A 21,779-nucleotide genomic window follows, 5' to 3' on the forward strand; every position below is an offset into this window, starting at 1 on the left:
GCCATTTGTCCTGTCTCTGAATTTAATTTCTGTAACCCTTAACCCTCAAGCCTGACTGTTACAGTTGAGTCCATGTGAAGGCAGCAGGCTGGGGGAGCCCTATTCCTTCCAAAGATGAGAAATGCGAATAATGCATATTCATGCAGGCAGTTCCTTTGGCACAGGTGGAAAAACTTCCTTTTAGCAAGAAGCAGTCAGCTGCCTGAAATCTCCATGTGCCATGCTGGGTAGACCTGATGAGTCAGGACTGAGATTATCTCCAAAGCAGGTATGTGGACAGGCAGTGGTGGCTGGCAGGCAGATCATGCCGTATCTGTATCTGATCTAGAGACTTCTTCCAGATATGGTCACTGATTTCTGCTACTGAGGTATTAGAGGTGCCTTTTGCTTTTGGTAACACTGAACTGCTCGATTTAAAAGCTATGTATGTTAAATTTCAGGAAGTTGCTGAAAGTGTTCTCTTACATTCTACAGGCAAGCCAGAGATGGAATTTCTTGGCAGTGTGAGAATTTTGCTTTATCAAGACTGAAGGATTACTGTTGGGATGGCATGAAACAGGAAATAAAATATTTGAAAAGTCAAAGAGAAGCCTACTCCTCCCTGCTGCATGTGGGAGGTTGGAAAGAGGAGTGTCATTCCCCATCCCTGAGTGTTCCAGGTCAGGTTGGATGGACCCCATAGCAAATTGATCTAGTGAAAGGTATCCCTGCCCATGGTGGGAGGGTTGAAACAAGAAGACCTTTAAGGTCCCTTCCAGTCTAAAACATTCCATGATTCTTTGATAAGTAACTGCTCTCCCTGCAGCATCTTCTGTAGTGGAGTCCAGCTGGGCCTGAGTTTATGGGCTGCAGAGCTATGGCTATTTTGCAGCTTGCAGAAGTCTGATGTAGTTGAAGTTGCTGATTTTGCTTCTTCAAAGAGCCAGCACTAGTGGAAGATGTTTTCAAAACCTTGGGATGAGTTACCAAGGTACAAAATGCAAGCGTGTGCCTCCTCCTCTTTTCCTGACAGTACATGTTCACAGCTTGAGTACAGATATTGTCAGTCTGTTTCCAGAATCTTGAAAACATGACACAAGATCTGAATCTAAGAGTCAGGAATTTAGTGTGGCTATTGATTTCTTAGCTTGTTTTGGACTTTAGGGAATACTGAGCTGATTGTAGCATTCCAAAGAATGAAAACACTTCTTGTTTCCTTGACATAATTGTGAATTTTAGTCTGTGATCAGAATTTTGGTCTGTGGTGGTCATTAGAGGCCCAGCTTTACAGGAGCAGGTAACACCTCTGATGTTTTGACCAAATTCTAGTTTCAGTAAACAAAGCTTATCTGTCTCTTATTCCCTTTGCTGTCTCTAGTGGCATATCTATTCTTAATTTCATTCATCATTTACATACAGGAAAGGGGAGGAAATACAGGTCTGTTTCTGAGGCAGTGGCCTTAGGTGATGCCATTTGCACACAATTTTTGAGCTTCAATTCCTCATTGGGCATATGGGAATAGATTTACTTATTTATTTTGTGAGATGGTATCTGGCTTATTAAGTGTCTACACCATTTGTAATTTAATGGTGTCTGGGTTTCACTTTAACCATTCATGCATCTTTGAGAGACAAATAGTGGTAATATATTTGCTCTCATTAATTTGCAGACTGGCTTTTTTTTTCCTTCATTGTCCCTTTTCTTTTTTTTTCTTTTTAATAACTCCATCCCCCAAACTTTCAAAACACTCATCTGAAATAACAAAGTGTTACAGATGAGGTCTTCTGATTATTGCCCTTTAAAGCTTTTTTCACATGGCCAGGCTTCACAAAAACCTATTTCACTCAAAGAAATTAGGTTTCTGGTTAGTAGGAGCCCTAAATAGACATGAATTACAGGAACGTCCTTTGAAATCCCACACAGTACTTGTTTCATTAAATCCCATGAAGCGACCTTAATTTAGTGGAACACTGGATAGGTTGTTCTTTTAACCTATTAGCACTTTGGCCAGTCCCATAAACCATATTCATGGATGATTCCATCAAGAAGGACAACAGTGGGATTAATATTATTTCAGGATACAGTAAATGCCACAATGATGAAGCTGTTTAAGATCTGGTGCTCACTGTGTCACACTGAATGCATTGACATTTACTCTGCCATCACTTCATTTCCAATATTCTTTCCAAATCAGCCGATGCTAATGTTTCAGTGTGTGTGCAGAATACAATTCCATCAGGGCTAGGGACAAGGAGAAATGAGCTTAAAGCAAGTCCCCCTCCCCTGTTCCCTTGGCACCCTCCTGCTCTGCTCCCACCCCAGCATGGCAAATGGCTTATCTGCTGTGACATTGTGTCTAGCTAGGAAAGAGGGAAGGCACAGCTGGAAGTGTGACAAAAGCAGGGCTTTGTGTTGTGTGGAGTCAGCAGGAGTCAGCATACCCAGAGTCAGGTACAGGTGTAGCTCCGTGGCCTGTTTATAGGCCTGACAGTAACAAGGGAAGAGCCCATTTGCTCATCATGTGGCAAAGGAGCAGGATGAAAATGACCTGGCTTTTTCACAGGACAAAATGCCACCCAGTGCCTAACTTTGCAGTCTACACACCTGCCTTTGGAAGGGCAGCAAAGGGTACCTACACCTCTGCACCACCATAATTGAACTTTGGAAGGCTTTAATATCTTTCCTTCTCAGCAGCTTTGGGGAGTCAGCACAGTGTCTTCTGTTGTTTTGCGGGCTGAGGTCTCAAAGGGGATTTCAGCTGTAATTCAGAGGAGAAAACATACTCTTCTAGAGAAATCCCAGAAGGAGCCAAACTGCTCTTGTTCAAATTGTGCAGGAGTCTCTATCGTTATGTTGCCAAAAAAAGGATCTCAAACTGCCTCGCTGATGTTTGCACAGGAAACCAATGACAGAAGAGAGGTTTGAACGCAGGTTTCCCTAATCTTAGTCTACCCAAGAGACATTCCTTGATGTGGCTGAGAGGTAGCAGGAGGAATGAGAAGAGAGTTGTCATGGGGCATGACCAATGTGGCTGTGCTGCTATCAGCTATGCTGGCACTGAAAGTCTGCTCGGGTTCATCCTTCACATTCAGTTGCAATGCAGGGGAGAAGATTACACAGCATTAATCACTATCACTCTGGTAAACTCTGGGCAGCAGGAAAGATCTGGGTCCTCCATGAACCAAAATTCTTGAAGCTGGGAGAAATCGGTAGAGAACTAGTTATGCGCTGGTCTCACATTCATATCCTCCAGTAGGATTTCTCTGTTGGTCACTGCTGGATGTGGTGGGAGTTGGTTATTTGCTCTGACTTGGTGTGGTCATTCTTGTGCTGAGGAATGAACACATAAACTACTCTTACAGCAAAGAAAAAAATAATTATGAACAGAAAACAAGGAGTTAAGGAGAGCTGGGGCAGCCATTGAGACTTTGGATTTATTGCATGTGCAGAAGACTATTGGTTAAGCAGGTCTGCCCAGATTTCAGTTTAGATTATTGTAACAAAGGGAAAGAGCTACTACACAGTATATTTCGTCCAGGTTTGGCAAAAAATTATGGTCGAGTCAAGGAAATGCAATACATGTACTTGGATAAATAGAAAATGTGCTGGATTGTGCTCTGCATGGTGGAAATGAATGTGCCTATCTGGGTAATCTTTCTTTTTACTGGTTATTTTACATGATTCAATATAGATAACTGGATACTTGACTGCCTTACTTGTATATGATGGCACAGTGTGTTGAAAACTTCAACATTGATTTTGGAGGATGTCCACTAGAATCCTCCATAAGAACTTGTGTCATTTTATTGTATCACCACAAAACATTATTATTAATATCCTGAGACTGATGCTGTTAATGCCTTTGTGCTCCATTTGGGAAAAGATGGCATATTGCATTTGGAAGGCCACATTGCATCTACAGAACTCAAGAAAATCAGATACTATTAGCAGGAAGTGTTAAAATGATAAATTATAAACCCAGACAAACCCATTCTTCATGGAACAGAAATTAAGCATTGAAGTACAGTGAACTGCATTTTTCCTCAGTATTTTGATAATGAGTTTTATCCCCTCTTCATAAAAAAGCCACTCAGGTAACTGGAGAAAGTGAATAGATTTCAGAGTCTATGTAAACAGAAATCTATGAATTTGGCCTACATTTTACCTAATCATTTGGAGCCCATAAGTTGTCTTTCCTCTGTTACAGCTGAGCCATAACAGGTCTTCAAGGGCTGCATTACAGCTATTTTGGGAGGGAAGCTGGTATTTGATTTGCTTCTTGTGTCATGAGTCTGGAGAAGAATTTTGGTGGAGGAGTGGTGAAGAAAAGGGCTAGGTCCTGGAGAGAAGCAGAAGATAGGTAAGGTGACACCTCTTGAACCTGTTGTCTGTGGTGTAATGATTGTGCAAGATTTTGACGTCCTTGCAGGGTGCCAGCAGTTCTAAGCTATTTTTACGCTGCAAGGTAAAACATGATTCTTCTGCCAAAACTCTGATTCTGTCCAATTTTCAGGGATTTGGATGCTGAAAGGTGACATATGTGACGGTGTTCACAGGGGTCTTAGGATGAGGAAAGAGATGAGGATTTGACTCCATATTTCAGAAGGCTTGATTTATTATTTTAAGATATATATTACATTGAAACTACACTAAAAGAATAGAAGAAAAAGTTTCATCTCAGAAGGCTAGCTAAGCTAAGACTAGAAAGGAATGAATAACAGAGGTCTGTGGCCTGGATAGAGAGAGAGCCAGCTGTGCCGTGACTGGCCATTAATTCCAAACATCCACATGAGTCCAATCACAGGCCCACCTGTTGCATTCCACAGCAGCAGATAAGCATTGTTTACATTTTGTTTTTGAGGCCTCTCAGCTTCTCAGAAGGAAAAAATCCTAAGGGAAGGATTTTACATGAAAAGATGTCTGCGACAGACATACATGCATATTTAAAAATATCTGATTTCAAAATGGAGAAATTATATTAGACTGCATGAAAAAAGACTTCTCTCTGATGGTTTCATAGACCTTCTTACTGCAAGAATGTGAATGCTTCAAAACAAACACATACTTTGAAAAAAATAGACAGCTCTAATCCTCCTTGCTTTATAACAGCGGGTGAAATCATTTAGATCTAACAGACTACAGAGGCCTCAAGGTCTGACTGGAAGTCAGGTGTCTGCAGGGGACTTTTGATAAACTTGGCCCTGGCAGTGAAGTTTTCCTCTGGCTTTGGGCCCTTTACTTAGTCCCTCTGATTCAGTTTCTTCTGCAAAGCAAATCTCAGAAAACTCTCTGAATACCATTAGCAAAGACAGCTGTTACCCACAGTCATTTCCTTGTTTAAGTACAGGAGGATGGTTAGACTTTTGAACTGCCACCCTGTGGTTCCTTCTCACAAGTTTTTCAGCTTTCATTTTTGTCAATTCCTGCCTTTCCCAATACATTAGGCATTGCAAGCTCTACTGTGTCGTTTGCTGTGTAAGGTCTTTGCCTTTCCCAACACTGTTCTGCAGTGAATTTGATTCATTGTTGCATCAAAAGATCTGGCTTACTTCAATCACCTGCCATATTTTCTGTGTTATCACATCAACTTTGAGTTATTTATTGTGAACAGTTTGCTGGAATCTCAATGATAATGTGGAAACCTTGTGGGATTTGGCAGGAATAGGATCATCCTATGCAGGTGTCTGACATTTGTTGGCAAAACAAAAGAAGTAAATTTTTGGAGCGATGGACACTTCATGGTTACATCTTTGTCAGCCATATGGGACATCAATTTCATATCTTTAGTGTGTAACTGCAAATTTTCAATACCTGATTTCAATAGAACTTCTAAAATAGAAGGGAGATGGGAGGAAGGGATTTCTTTAATCTTGAAATGATGGGCCCTGAAGAACAGCTTGCTTTTTTGTTAAAAAAAGTGATATTGTACTGGTTTAAGGGAATCTTGCTTTAAGGGAAGCTTGACCATTTTATGAACACATACTATCAAGAATTGATTTTTCTCTTAGTTCTACATTGTGTAGTGATATTTGCATTGTTTTACCATCATATTAGATTCCTTGGTGACCTATTAATTCAAATTTGAGGTTAAGACAGCCTTTTCATACAATAAAAAATAGTAAGTTGGAAGTTTCAGGAAAATTCAGCAGGCTAAAAAGAAGTAACTTTTTTAAAGGCTAGAAGTCCCTACTTGAGTGTCAGCTTTTAATATTAGTTCCTTCCTTTAAGTGCCTCTGTCACACAGCCCTGTCAAAAGACTATGTGGGCACTTTTATAAGGGCACTCCAACATGGAGGTGCTGAAAAATAGTTTTAAATCAAAACAAAATCTTTGCTGTCTTTTCAAGAGCTTGAAAGGCAGCCAGGAACATTTCAACAAAGCAGAATGTCACTGTATTAACACCAGAGAAATAATTGTGTTGATTGCAACAGGGAAGTCTGTGTAGGGTAGAGACCAACTCTTTTCCAACAGGGTTGATAGACACCTTCCAAAGTCAAAACACTTTCTTTCTGGGAATAAACTAATTTCTATTATTTTTTTCTGGTTTCTACTAGAGTAAATTACTTTTCCTCCTCCCTTGTTGCTAACGTAAACTTTACGTTGCACAAGATCACTGGGTTGTGACAGCTGCTCACAAAAATAGTGACCATTGTTGGTAGCTGTGCCTCTGTCTGCCTCCTTATCAATAGGCTTGCTTCACGGATTGTAGGACAATTCTGAAAAGCAGATAAGCCAAAGGGGATTGCTGAAGATGAGATCAAATTGCAGCTTGGCATTACTGTAAAGTGCAACAACTTGCCTGTGTTCCAGACAAAGGATGAGGGACATCTGCCCTGCCTATTCCTTGAGACAAAAGAGAGAAGAAATGTTGCAGCTGGGGCAGAAATATGCTTTTGGGCAGAGAATATCCAAGCTCTTTTCCTAGAATCAGTCCTCTTGCTTGTTGAGAGCAATTGAGAGCTTCCTGCTAATTTTGGGGGGGCTTATGTTCAAAGCAGCTATAATGCAGTTGTCTGCAATGAAAAAGTTGAGCCTTCTGCATGTACATGACTTATGTTCTCCAGTTATTTTATCACCAGTATAGATACTGCATTTTTGGTTTAGGTCTTGCCAATTTTAAACTTTGCACTTCTTAAACTTGGTCCCAGTTATAATGCGTAGAACACTGATGCCAATGTGGTTCTTAGCTCAAATGGGAACTGCTTCAAAGACCTCTTAGGTTCAGCTTTTTCACATTGTCCAACCAAATGTCTCCTTTTCAGAAGGTCAGCTGACCCTGTCATCTCACTCCTGCTAACCAGTAGCCCAGCTGGCTGTCCTGGATCCCTTTCTTGTTTCCAACCACACTCTGTCAGTCAGTCCACACAGCTCTTCTGCTGATGTCATCATGTTTAACTGCAGAGGTGCACAACAACGCTCTTTCCCTTAAAATGGGACCATTTTATTTTACAGAGAGGAAACAGGATGATTTCCAGTGTGAGACTTGCTGAGGGTCTGTCAAGATAATCAATGGTTTAGAAGGGCTGACACATGAAAGGATCACGGTGCTATGTGAACCACCTTCAGGCTTAAAACTATTACTGTAGTTCAGTCCCAGAGAGCTGAATGAACTCAGAATCCAATTACGTCCTCGCCAGCCCCAGCACAGATCCATCTATGTGCCAGGAGAAACCATTGCTGAGCAAGAACATAATGCTGCTCTCGTGGCGACACCATAAGCAGGATAGCTGTCCTCCAAGTCCTGCATGTTTGGCTGGAACTCTTCAAAGATTGCTGTTTACCACATAACAAACCTGTACTTTTCATCAGTATGTCACACAGTATTTTTGAATGCTCTTCTCATACTTACTAGAGACTTGAGGGCAGATCCTGGTCCCCCATGGACTGACAGAAGAAACTTCAGTAGGCCAGAAGCAGACTCTGGGGAATTTCCAGGGTGAAGAGACAAAGGGTAAAGCAGGATGGATATTGTAAAATCTTTACTTTTCCTATTTACCTGTCTTTGGATGGAGGAGAAAAAAAATCAAAGAAAATGGTCTACAGATACATAATAGACTTTCCTGCAATGACTGTGTATTTTTGAGTTTACCCATTGAAGGAAAGGCTGTAGATTGCCTTTGTAGCATTGGAGAATATCTATAATGTCTGTCATGCTTTTGGTTGTAGCATGTAGTGAGCAGAGAGAGTCGTAGTTCATTTTGCAGCAATAACTCTTCAGTAGGCTGCAGGAAAGGGAGAGGTGTCCTGCTTTTGAATTTTGCTCTATAAATGCTATACCTCTGATTTGTCCAGTATGGTAAACTGAGGCAAAAGCCTTTCAATGAAAAGGAATCTTCTATATATTGTCAATGTTTAATGGTGTTTCGTATAAGCAGTCTCCTTCCTCTGATTCTTTTGCTTGATTCATTCCCTTTTGTGCATCCTTCCTTGGCTCCCCTGTCTGTATGAAAGCTCAGGTGACTTGTCTTTTCTGGGAGACTTGCCAGGGAAAATCTATAAGCCAGTGGTTTGAACAGTGCAACTCCAGTCTGGGTATGCCTTTCTCAGGGACATTGAAAAAATGAAGGACACTGGCAGAGTGAAACCTACCCAGCCAGGTCCTTCCAGTCTGGGATGGGATTTGTCAGCCCCAAAGGTTACACCCCATCTTTTGGCTGCAGGTAGGAATTACCCATAGCACACAACAGGACCTCACAAAGTTGTTGGTAATCATTTGCCCATGACCATTTTAAAGGAAATCACAGTCCGGATGTTAAGATTTCTATTTTCCTGAGATGGGGCTATTGAACCTCAGAAGTACTCCATTGGATCTCTTTGTGACTATCATTTCACCCTGAATTTTACTTATATTTCTCACTGCAGTGCTGACAGGATAATAATGTTATAACACTGTCACTTCTGGTTAGGGAGAGGGGCAGGAGGAGGAGGAAACAAGGAACTCTCTCCTGAACTAACCTAAGCTCTATTCTATAAACAAATGAGCACAGGAAACTCTGGTGAGTGGGCCATAGTCTCCCACAGCTGCAGAGGGATGTGTCTTGCTTTTTTCTGTGCACCCAGTGCTCTCATTAACTTCAGTGAACCCCAGAGACCCTGACACATGAAGATTTAGAAAATCTGTGCTAATGCAACCTTTCATCTACTGTCTTTTTTCCTTCCAAAGTCAGTGGGGGATTTGGATGTCCAAGAACATCTGTTCATTTCTAAACATTGGGCTATTTACCTTTTCTAATATCTCAAGTTGCTCATTTGTACCCCAGCAGGTTCCTAGGAGCTCACTAGATGACCTCTGGGACTTGGATTCTCAGCCTAAAATAAGCAAGATGGGATAATAGCAAATTTTAATTTTTATTTTGTTTAAATAAAGGAAAAAACCCTTTGATTAATGATTAAATTAATGAGACTTATCACTAATTATTATTTGCCATGTGCTAAATTGAAAATAATTTAAAAATAAGACGGAAGTTTACAAACTACCAAAACAAAGCCTCAGCTTTTGTGGTAATTGCCCAGGCATTGTGAATGGGATACACTTTATTTCAGTGCTGCAAAACAAACATCAGAGTGAAAAACTTTTCTCTTCCTGACAACAAAAAGAATAAACAAAAAGTATCAGAACCTTTTTTTCCCATTCTTTCCCATTTAAGGACTTAAAGTCTATTGCCTGCTTGTATGACCTTTTTGCTCTGCAGATGGGTAGGAGTCTTCCATGAAGTGTAGTGTGATTCCAAGCCTATTTTTGGTCCCACTAATCTTGAAAATGCGACTCATGACACAGAGCCCAAGCTTGCTTGCCAGATCCATGCTTTTGCAGGCAGTCCAAATTCAGTCCCTCTGAGCTCTGTTGCTAGGCTCCCTTTTAAGCAGGTACCACTTCAGGCTGTGTAATGTTAGCAGCAAGGCTCCCTGTCTGAGAAGCACATCATTGTCTTGATGGAATTTTTTTTTTTTTGTGTGTGTGTGCATATGTGTTCATATCAAGCATGAGTACAGCATACCTGCTTTTATTGTTTTGCCTCTCTTCTTCAACCCCCGGCTCCCCTCCTGTTATGGTTGGGAACCCCTTTATGGCAGCTCCTTTGTCTTTGCAGATGTACTAGGGTTATACACTAAGATGAAATGCTTCTGTTGTCAGGGAGCCAGGCCAGCTGGGTAGGATCAGGCATAAAAATGTGCTGCTTATATCATCCTCAGGCTGAAGAATTACATTCAGGTGTTGCACACCAGTTTTGAATAAATATGAGTGAATAGTGGGAAAGATCTGTAAAGTATCTGGTATCCGTTGTTCTCCTCTGTTTTCTGCTTCTTGTTTTTTTCCCCCCCCCACGTTTCATTTTGTTGAGACTGAATTGCATGCCTGAAGTCTGACCAGATGAAGAGGAGTCCTCAAGGAAGTGAAGGGGTTTTCAGTTCTTTCAATACTTTTATTCCCTGTTTTCCTAAGGATTCTTTCTGTAGCCTCAGAAGAGTGGGACTGTGGTCATAAGGCACACAAGTGGACAAGGGGAACTGTGGTCATAAGGCTCACAAGAATCCTTATGAGTCTCTGTTGAATCTCTTCTGGGCAAACCAAATACTTGGCCTGGGTGTCAGCTGAGTCTTGAGGAATGGAGTTGTACTAGGCTCTCAGTGGGAACTTAAAGGAGAGCATGAGAAGGAATAGTGTAGGGGAGCAAGGTTGCTGCATATGCTTACTGAATATTAATGAAGATCCAGGGAATCCGAAGAGTTATGAGCCCAAGACTTTTTCAGAAGGATGGAAGCATTTCTTCTCTGAACGGGAACTTGAAGATTTGAAGGGGAATGATAGATGCTGCTTCCACATTTCATTATTTCAAATTGGTTTTTTTCCCTTCATGTTCAGAATTTTTTTTTTTGCCTACTCAGATTTTTCTGCCAGGCCATGAAATACAAATTATGTAGTTTAAAACAGTAACTAAAGCAATATTTCTATTGGAGAGATAAGGTTCTGTATACCAAGAGCTTTTTAGAACATAGGGAGCCAGTTCAGCCTCCAACATCAAGGAGGCTGAGACTAGTCTGTACTCTCAGACATGTTCCATACATACTCCTAGGTGAAAGTACCATCATAGTGAGTAACATATGATGCCAAGTAGGCCTCCAGCTCTGGTTACTGTGACTTCTTTTGACGCCTGGAGAGGTGAGTTGTCTGCTGCATTCTTTGATTTAGGAATGGCGTATTCCCTCTGAGGACCGGAGTTCTTAAGGCTTTAGATTGAAAAAAGAAAAAGAAAATCAGGATAGTATTTCAAGTGTTACTGAGCACCAGGCAAAGATTGTGATCCTGGCACAGAATCCTGCAGATCTATGGCTTTTTCAACCCCACTGCTAATCAATGGGCTTGGGAGATCATTGATACTTTTTAAGTCTGGGCCATTAAGAAGGCTTTTTTACATGTCATACTGTAAAGCCACTAAAACTGGGGAGTAAATAATGAGTGCTGCTGGAAGTAGAGGATGTTGAGGCTGTTTTACTGCCCCCACTTTCCTCTGGGGTGTGGGCTATTACCCTAACAAGTGAAAAAGAGTCAGATACAGCCATATCTTCTGGCAACTGCAGTGGAAATTATGTGAACCGCTAATTCAGTGGTGAGGTACAATTCCTGACAGTTAACAGAGAATCATAATGTTTAAAGTAGTTTTGGCTATGACTTTTGTATTTTGCATGTTCCTGGAGAAATCTTTTATTTTAGGTTTGCTTTTTACCTGGGGGATTTTTTTACATGCTTAATTTATTTTAAAAGAAGTCTGAATGTGTAGGGTCTACTTTGCCTCCTTGCTGTTGTTGCAGTACTAGTCCCAAATGCCAAGAGCAAAGACATGAAATATTATATTTGCTAAACAAAACTGACACATTCATACTTTCACACAAGGAAGCAGCAGCACTTCCCATGCTCCTGAGAGTTCAAAATGATCCATTTTATTGAGCGATATAATGAGAGCACTAGATGAGCAGAGCAGTAATTATTATCTCTAGGAGACCCTGGAGAACAGTGTTTTAAAAGGAAAAAGACTGTTTTTCATGTATTTCTTTAAATTCTGATATCAGCAGTTCAGGATTTGTCAGGCGTGACTAAAAATAAAAATTGTAGTCAGATGTGTTTCAGGGGACAGATTGTGTGGAGGCCCATTGGAGTCAATGGGGTGGGATACAGCCCAGGATTTGCCTGTCCATTGGCTCCAGTGCACTAGGAAAGCTGGCACAGCTCAGCATGTATATGATGAAAATCAAGTAAAAGGGATTGTATTTAACTTGTATTCAGACTGTTTGAACTAGGGGTAGGCAGTCGAGAAGACTCAATTTTTCCCCCTAGGATTTTTGGGAACACAGGTGGTCTGATTGCTGCTTGCTCTCAGTTTGTCTGTATATGACAGCGTGAAAGTTAAGAAAAAGTTAAGAAGAAGAAAAGTTGAGATGCTGCAAACTTCTTGGAGTGTGTACTGGTTTACATGAAGGAGGTATAAAGGTGTGTAAGCTTTGCTTAGAAGGACTAATCTTCAATATTTTGTGATGCTGACAAAGTAATAAGTGCAGGCAAAATAGTAGCAACCATAAGAGTAGACATGGTCATTAATCTCTTCTCTTGTAATTGCAAACAAACCAAATGAAAAATATGAGCCATTATAAGGTTGGAAGACTTGAGTTCATCCTTTATCTCAAAGGTATTGCTGCATGTCTGAGGTTTTCTTCTTTCTTACTACATTGTGAGCATCCTCACAGAGGGTACTGACTGTGGAACAGGACAGCACTTTGCAGAATTCCACTCTTTGAGAGGTAATCCTACAGAGCTGCTGTGCAATCTTTCTTGATGCTGTTGGACCACAAACATATTTATTATATAAATAAATACTAAATTTGGTATTTTTCTGGGAACATGAGGTCCCTTTAAGACCTTGTGTGAGTAGAATGTGATGTAATGAGTAAACATCTACATTATTTTCTCAACAAAACCAACAAAAATGCCTAGAAAATTATACTGGTCAGATCCTCATCTTGTATAATTTGCCTTCTGAATGAGTTTTCCTAGAGCTAAACCAGTTCACTGTAAGTCAGTACTTGGCTTGGTATTAGCATGTCCTGTGTTACTCAGACATTCCTTCCTAAATTCAGCCAGTTGGCATTCTGCCCATTGTGGTTATTTTTGCCCTTTGTCCCTAAAGACTTTTTTGAGAGCCAAGGTCCAGGTGTGTTCTTGGGTGTCAGTTGCACGTCAGATCTTAAGGGCAGCTTAAATTCCAGGCAGGAAAAATGTAGTGCTGGCTGCTCCTTTCTCACTGTAGAAAACTCTCCTACTTGATGACACAATTCCTTCATCCCCTAGATTTACACTTCATTAGAAACCCAAACCTACTCCCAGGTTTTCAAGAGCTTGTTAGCTCTCAAAGCACCAAGAGTGCTGCCTAATTTGCAAGTGGGAAGGCTTGGGGAAGGCAGTATGACATGAAGTTTCTTTTATCCAGCTTTTCAGGTTGTCATGGTTTGATACTGGCCAAATGCCAAGTATCCACAAACGTCGTTCACTTACCCTCTCCTGCTACAGTTGGGCAAAGGAGAGGAAAAGAAAATTAATGAAGGGCTCATGAGCTGAAACAAGGACTGGGAGAAAACACTGTAAGGACAAAACTGGTTTAAATTTAAAGGTATAAAGTAAATTTATTATTGACAGAGTTAGAGGAGGATAATGAGAGGTAAAATAAGCCTTTAAAACACCTTTTTTCCCCTCAGCCCCTCCCTCTTTCCCACTGAAAGTGCAGGGAGACAGGCACGGGGGTCTTGGTCAGTTTGCCACTGGAGATCTTTTTCTGCTCGCTCAAGGAGAGGAGTCTTTGCTATGCCACGGGCAAACAGTCTACCCAAAACTCTTGTCATATGGGTCACTTGTCTACAGCAGTCCTCTAAAGATAGGCTGGTCTAGTTGGGAAGCAAGGGCCCTGTCTACCTCTGGAAGCAGGAGACCTCTCTTTCTGTTCAGGTCTCCCACTAGATCACAGCTTTCTCTAACATCCACCTGCTCTGGTGAGAATATTTTTTCCATGGGTGTGAATGGATTTTTGCATCTGCCGTGGACTTGCATGCACAAGGGGACAGTTTGTTTCAGCATAGTCCTCATCACAGCTTGCAAAGAGGAATCTTTGCTCCAACGCTTGAAGCACCTCCTCCCTCTCTTTCTGTTCCACCAACCTCAGTGCAGCCATATTGTTTTCCCTCACATGTCCTCACTTCCTCCTCTTCTCTGACCAGAAAAAACTGCTGCTTGTATGAGCCATCTTCAACAAGTTCCACTAATTCAAAGATTCTTGCAAGATCCTGCACCACCGAGAAGTTGATCTCGTCTAGGTTCCTTGTCGGGGAGTTGCTCATCATGCTTCCCAGGCCAGTCAGGAGGCTCCACCACCACCGCACAGGCAGTGGCGGCTGCCATGGCGCTGGTGCTATTTAATGCCTCTCCTCATGCGGGGTGCTGGGAAGGGGCAGCCACCACTCCTGCCCTTTTCACCCACAGTGCAGCTGGCTAAGGGTGGCTAGGCAGGCAAGGCTCGCTGAGATGGTGGTGGCTGTGGCTGTGCATTGTGGTGCGTCTTGCCAGGGATGGCCCCCGACAGCAGCAGCGCTTTGCCGCTCCTGGGAAAAATACTGCATGCATATTGTTCTGATTTCCTTCTTAAATATGTCATCACAGAGGCATTATCAACCTCTCTAATTGGGTCAGCTGCATGTCCAGCTTCAGAGCTATCAGGGATGAGCTCTGTTTGACATGGTGTGCTTCCAGCAGCTTCTCACAGAAGCTGCCCCTGTGGCCCCCCACGAGAAAAACCAGTTTGTGTTAAACCAACACACAAGTGAAGGTAAAGAATGTGACCAGGACTTCAGGAGAAAGAAGAAAAAGAAGGGAGAAGAAAGCTTTGGCATGGAAATAAAATTTCAGTAAATAGCAGTGATGCTAATTTCTGGCAAAACAGATTTAAGTATGGAAACAATTAATGCTGCTGTATCTATGAAACAGAAGTAAAGACAGCTGATGCTTCAGGATAAAGTTCTTCATCAATCACTGGTTTGTTTTATTAGCATTCATAGTGCTGTGTGGCATGATAATTTCTGATATCTTGTGACAAGCATAATGAGAAAATGCAGGGCCAAACCCAGACCTGGTACTAGACAGCTCATATGCAGCTCTGAATTTGGACTGTAATGTAACACATATGAAGGCATAAACCTTTCCTGAAGCAACACAGATTCCACCTCGACCCCTGGCCCTTATTGAGGTTATTGCCTACATTCAGATTTATTGATAAAGCATTGCTGAAACGTTGTCTCCTCTTTTAAAAATTGCTCTACAAATGACATGTTGAAAAATCTGAGGTTCCCATATTGTCTGGACTGTTTTTTATTGTCTGAACATCCTGGTTTTTCTAGCTAAATGGCCAAATGCTTTGCAGCCAGCTGGTATTGATTCTTCACAGTTGTGTTCATATATCAGATGTAGATATTGTATTCCACTTCCCATTACATCTGAAAATTACTGAATCTGATTGACAATATGGCATTCACATTGAGATGTTTGCTTTGTGAAAACTGGCTGCTGCTCAGAATTATTTTGTATTATTAACTCTTGTACATTGCCCCTGCTGTTTGATCAGCCTGTTTCTCTCTGTTCTAAGCCATATGTGTTTTCAAAACTAATACTTATACACCTTTCAAGGCCTTTGATTGTTGTACAAAAGATGATAAATCTCTAGGGGATCTAACTATATCCTGGAGCATACAACCTAATGAGAAAAATAAGTTCAAAACACCAAAGCATGGTGTTCTGATATTCTACCTCCTAGCTTTCAAATTCAAACAAAAAAAGAAAAGGATCTGCTGTGATGAAGCATTAGCTGCATGAATAGCAAGTCTAACTCCTGTATTCCCAATAGACACTGTATTTAACAAGGGCACTTCCATTGCCTCTGGATTTCTCATCAGTTCTTTGTACACTGTCTGTAGGTGGTAAATACTCCACTCTGTATGTGAGAGGAGAAAGAATGTTGTTTCAGGGCCTTTTTGGAGTTATTTTTTAAGGTTCTCCAGTTCTTTTTGACTGCTATGTACGTGGAAGAATTAGAAGGAAGGAACATTTTTTGTTTGAATTGTGAATAAGTGCTAGATTTGCACAACAGTGAATATACCCCATATTCTTTTGAACCTTGCCATAGCTATGATGTAAGGAGTGACTTAAGGGTAGAAAAGGGAGACAATCTGTGTGTGACTTGAGAAATTGCTATTTCCTCTCTTCCCTAAATCTCCAACCTATCTGGAAATGAAGATGGCAGTGTATCTCTGTGCCTTTTACATTTGAACTTGTGCCAGTTGAGTTACCAAATGGTGGGTGGTTACCATCTGACAGCTGCAAATGAGCAACAGCCTTCTTATGTGAGACCAGGGAGAAGCCTCAAGTGTAAAGGTGCAGCCACAGGAGCAAATGCAAGGACACTGCCACCAAAATTACAGCATCAAGGATAAACCTGTTCTGTCTTTGCTTCGGAAGATGGAGTGTAGGTCTAGAAGGATATATTAAGCTGGGTCTTTCTGTGGCATCAGCAGGAGGTTGCTTTGGCCAAGTAAAAAAGGGTGAAAGCCTTGCTCCTGTTCAGAGTGGTGGTGCTTTATCTCACAGTTCCTCACTGGTTTTTAATCCTTATGCCCAAGACAAGCATTAAATGATGCCTCTCTTGGGAAGAGGATAGTTGAACAATGTCGAGGAAAAATTAGTCCATTCATGTTCAAACTAACTGTAAGAACTTTCCTTCCCTCAAAAGAGGCCAATGTTTCTTTTTGCTATTTTTGGGTGATTTTTTGTTGTTGTTTTGTTAGCTTTTTTAGCCAACTAAACCAGTTTTAGTCTGTCATAGATTCTGTTGGGTTTCAGTGCCTTGATATGATAAATACTATTTTAGACATGATAAATATTCACAGGTTCATGAACAGTAGACATAAGAAGCTCAGACTTTACAGAATCTGTAAACCTATCAGATTCTCTGTGCAGGTACTACAGCTTTCTTAGAAAATGATGGTATTAAAATTGACCAATAATATACAATTTTCTTGTTCATTGTGAACCAAGAAAAAGTGCTTCTTAATGTAGATCTGGTAAATATGTTAAATCTGATACAAAAGGCTTTCCTGGCACAGGTAAAAAATATTCTGGTAGTGCATTTGTGTGTAAGCTGTTTGAATAAGATGGTTTTTATTTAGAAACTGTTTCTGCCCAAAGGATTTTGTAACTGCAATAAAACAATCATGCCCATCCATCTTGAGCCAGAAAATCATATGTAATTTTTGTTGGTGGAAATGCTTTAAACTCCCAGTTTAAAACAGTTTGATGATCTGAGTGAAGCTCTGAATGAGAAGCAGTGAACTTTAGTTACTCCTACATGGGCAGATGCCAGATGGGAAATAAATAACTTCTAGGTAGTCTTAGTGCCTAACATACTACATGAGGACCTTCTGTCCTTCGCTATATTTATCCTCACCTCACCCCTCTGAAAGGATATATCCCCACTTGTGCAGTTGAGGATTACATTTCAGAAAAGCCAAGTAATACACAGTTGAGTAACAAGTCTCTATGGGAAATGCCAGTTAAACCTGTTTCTTCAGAGCCCTAAGCTACCTCTGCACTCAAACCTGTCCAAATCACTAGAGATCAAAACCCAAAACTGATTAAAAGATAATAGGACAGTACCTAGCATCTGTGGCATTAAGAAGTTCCTACTACGTCCAGTGACTGCAAAATATGTCAACTGGATAGTTATATTACAAAAGAGATTACTCCCTGATTTAAGAAAAGTAAGGATTGCCAGATCTCTTTTTCCAGGACTAGCCATAATCAAATTCCTTTCTTTACTGTTTTTTGTAACCCCACTAATTGAGATCACCCAAAATGTTACCATGAGCTGAAGTCAGTATCAATTAAATATCCCATTTATATTTCCTGTGAAAACACATGGCCTTCAAAAGTGTTTGATTTTTATTAGACCTTCTCATCTGTTCGTCATTTAAAGTTCAGGCCATTTTCCATATTTCTATCAAATGCTGCCTCATATGGAAGTCTGGCAAATGAGCTTGCAAAGTAACTTATTTGAAGTTATAAATAATCTAATACTTGCCTAAAGTTGACCCCTTTACACAATAATATACAAATTACTGTCTGAAGCTGAGGGACATCCAGTTCTCTAGAACTGCCTTGTTAGTTAAAGGCAGGGCTGCACTTGTACTCTTATAGCACTTGTAGTTATTCCCACTGGTGCAGATCAGGCCTTGAGGTAGGAAGGATTTGGAGGAGGAAGCAGGACAGAATCTGTAACATCCACAGCTTTTTTAGGCACAAGAATTGACTCTGCTGTCACTCCCAAGTACCCTCTCACTTATTTATTTTAAAAAACCCTGGTGAGTAGGCAAATGTTTTTTTGCTGTCACATTTGTTCCTTCAATGTCCATTCACATTAAAGTCTGGTCTCTCTTATCCGTTATGATGGGAAAGTGTTTGGGAACCTACTGGTTTTGGGAGGTTGGAGGATGGACAGGGGCCCCCATAGGGTGCCAGGGCCACCCCTGAGACTTGAAAGTCATTTTGGAGGAATTCAGCTGTCAAGGTGCTATTCATTCAGTGAGTTGTCAGGCACAGACAAAGCCTTGTATGCTTTTTTTTGGTGGACAGAATGGATTTGCCTCAGCCATTCTGCATCTCTTTAACAAGGCAATCCTTGTCAGATTTATGCTTCCCTGCCGCTCATCTGGGACTCAGACTTGTGCAATGTGAGGTTCAGCAGGTTGTAGCAACAATTTTTGATACTTTTTACCTTGCCTGAAAAATTAGAATGGTCCTACACAGCCTGTGTTGGTCTTATTCCATACTGTATGCTTAATTTTGGTGTTAGCAGTTAGCTTTATAGTGTTAGCAGTTAGTTTCGTACTGCCGTGAAGAAGTGCCTTTGAGCCTGGCCTTGGGGTCAGACTCAAACCATCCCAGGCACATATTTCATTCCTTAAGTAGGGCTGGTTTGGTGTTCTCCCACCAGTAAACCCAATAGATGAGAGCCTGGGCTGACTTTCGTGCTTCTGGAACAGTTCTGCTGAGCCAACTACCCAGGTGGCCTGGGCTTAGATCTGCAAATTTGTTGAAGCTCCTCGGGTGCCCCCATCATCCCATTCCTCTACTCTGCCAAGGGACCACAATTCATCAGCAGCAAGGGCAGGTGAGCTTGAAATTGGGGTAGAATTTCAAAGTGCTTATCAGTAAGCACTGGACATAAGCTGTAAGATGATTGGAGCTCTTTGGATGTCAGATCAGAACTGACCAGATGAGATACACCAAAGATGTAACAAACAGGAGAGTTTGAGTGGAAAGACGCTAATTTTTCAATGGAGTTGCAAAATCTTGTTTCTGAAATCTTTCCATGTGAGTTCTTATCATTGTGGCACTACACTTGGTTGAGTTCTTTTTGCTCTTAGGCATCTGTCTCATGCTGATTACATTTTTAACAGATTAGTTGAAGGACCTAAACATTTTTGGAAGTTATTGGCACCTGAAATTAAAGTGTATTGTTATATCCTCTCTTAGAAAGAGAGGACTCTTCTAACATGAAGCTCTTGAGCAGAGTTTTCTTTTTCCTTTTCCTCTAATCAAATTCAGATATAAAGTACTGTCAGTGAATGACCTTATCTACTAATTAAATTGAGACTTGAATGACCAGGGTAGCACTCCAGTTATCATTATGCTTCCACTTGATGGATTATATTTCAAGTTATTCTAGTTTCCTAATGGCAATCAGTTTAGTGGAACCTTGATCTTACCAATGTGTATCCTTTTACTTAGCTCAAGTAGGTGCCCACATGGAGTTCAGCAAACATTTTACTTAATGGTTTTTATTATTTTTTTTTGCACACAGGTAGCACTTAGAGGAGTGAGAGAAACTCTGTATCACTTAAGGTAAAATGCCAATGTCCTGGTTCCCAGCAGCAGATACTAATGTTTTATATGCTAAGAGAACCAGATATTCACATAATGAAAAATGCCCTCTCCTGTTGTGAGGGATTTTTTTTTAATACACCTTAAAAGTGAGTAAGTTTTCCTAGATAATATTTTTAGGGAGCAGATCTGTGCATGTAATTCAATATTTCATGTTGTGCATGATAACAAAGATACTAAAAGATTGGAATTCTTTCTAAATTTGTATATTCAAAGCTACAGGTGGTCTGCAAACAGAGTGTTGTACATTTGGTAAGATTTACATGAAAATTTTGCACACTTATTCATATCTCCATGTTGGGGTTTAGGAGTTCTCCTTTGGTTTCTTTCTCCTAGAGAATTTTCTCCTATTTTTTATTGCTGAGAGACAATAGCAGCCGGGTACTTAGGAGAGACAAAAGAAGTTTTCTTAATTTCAAAGTTATAATAATTTGGAGGGAAGGGGGTTATATTTTCCATTCCAAGGGAGGCTCCTGCTTTTCTTTGCAGACACCTGTCCTTCCAACCATGACACCCCCAAATACAAAAAGCTTTAATTTGATATTTACAAATATTACATCTATGTTTTGGTTAATAGTTTTCACTTAATCCTCTGAAATATTTAAGATTAGAAGTCATTTGACCTTCCTTAATTTTAGGTGTAATCACAAAACCTCCAAGACTGGAGTTTTACAAAATAGCAGCAGATATCACAAGTTCTGTAATAATAAAGACAAGAACTGACAGAAATTACTTTCTTTAACCCAGTGGGAATAAGTTAAGGCCACGTGTTTGTAACATAGATAAGTCACAAATAGGTAGGTGAACAGGCAGAGAAGTTGCTTGGCTCTTTGTCAGCCACCTGGCATTCTGGGAATCCTGGCTGACAAACACAGCCACCTCCATCTGTAGATGGGGAGTTATAATTAATTACCCATGACATTGATAAATTTCTTTTATGATCTTCTCTTAATCCATCTGTTTCAAGTCCTTCATTCACTCTTCCAACATGAAGAGTCTATTTACAGACTTAGATTCACATTTCATTTGAAAAAAGAGTGGTCCCCAAGAAAATGTGAGCTCTAGTAGCTCTAGTTCTGCTCTTCCACTGGGCTTTGTCAGACATTACATAAGAACTTTGCTCATATTGGCCTCCTGCTCCTGCCTTTTTAGATCATTCTTTGTATTATGTTTCCAGTGCATGTAGACAATTTATTTAAACGGTTTTCTAAATGCCAACCTGCAGAAAGGCTGACCTTCTAAGATCATAAGTAGAATTATTTATATACTGTAAAAATGTTGCTGATTCGGAATTACAGGAAAATGTGAGATTTTAATTTATTCTTTTTTAAGAATTTGTTTGCTGGAATGGAATTAAGTTAAAGTCTCAATTATTTTTCAAATTTTGCCTTATGTTAACCTTCTACTTGATCATGTAATTGCTTTAACCATATGTAAAGTTCCCTTTGACAGCAATGGCTATCCTCTTTATTGCTTTGTTTCAATGGGTTGTTATTCCAAAGCCTCAAAGTTCTAATGAATTTTGTTAACAGGCTTAAAAACTTGTGTGAATAACGTCTTCAAGTTACTGAAGCTTACTGAAGTCTACTTACATATGAAGTCTTAGTAGACTTCCATCCCTATATCTATGAAATAAACAGAGCCTCCATCCTCGTTCTGCTAGACACCATTTATACTATATATGTATATTATATATATTAACCACTGCAGCCTGGCCTGCCTGAGAGATAAATGTGGTCATTGATGAGTGTGACGGTGTTCACAGGGGTT

The sequence above is a fragment of the Zonotrichia leucophrys genome, chromosome 3, assembly GCF_028769735.1.
Source record: "Zonotrichia leucophrys gambelii isolate GWCS_2022_RI chromosome 3, RI_Zleu_2.0, whole genome shotgun sequence".
Taxonomy (NCBI): domain Eukaryota; kingdom Metazoa; phylum Chordata; class Aves; order Passeriformes; family Passerellidae; genus Zonotrichia; species Zonotrichia leucophrys.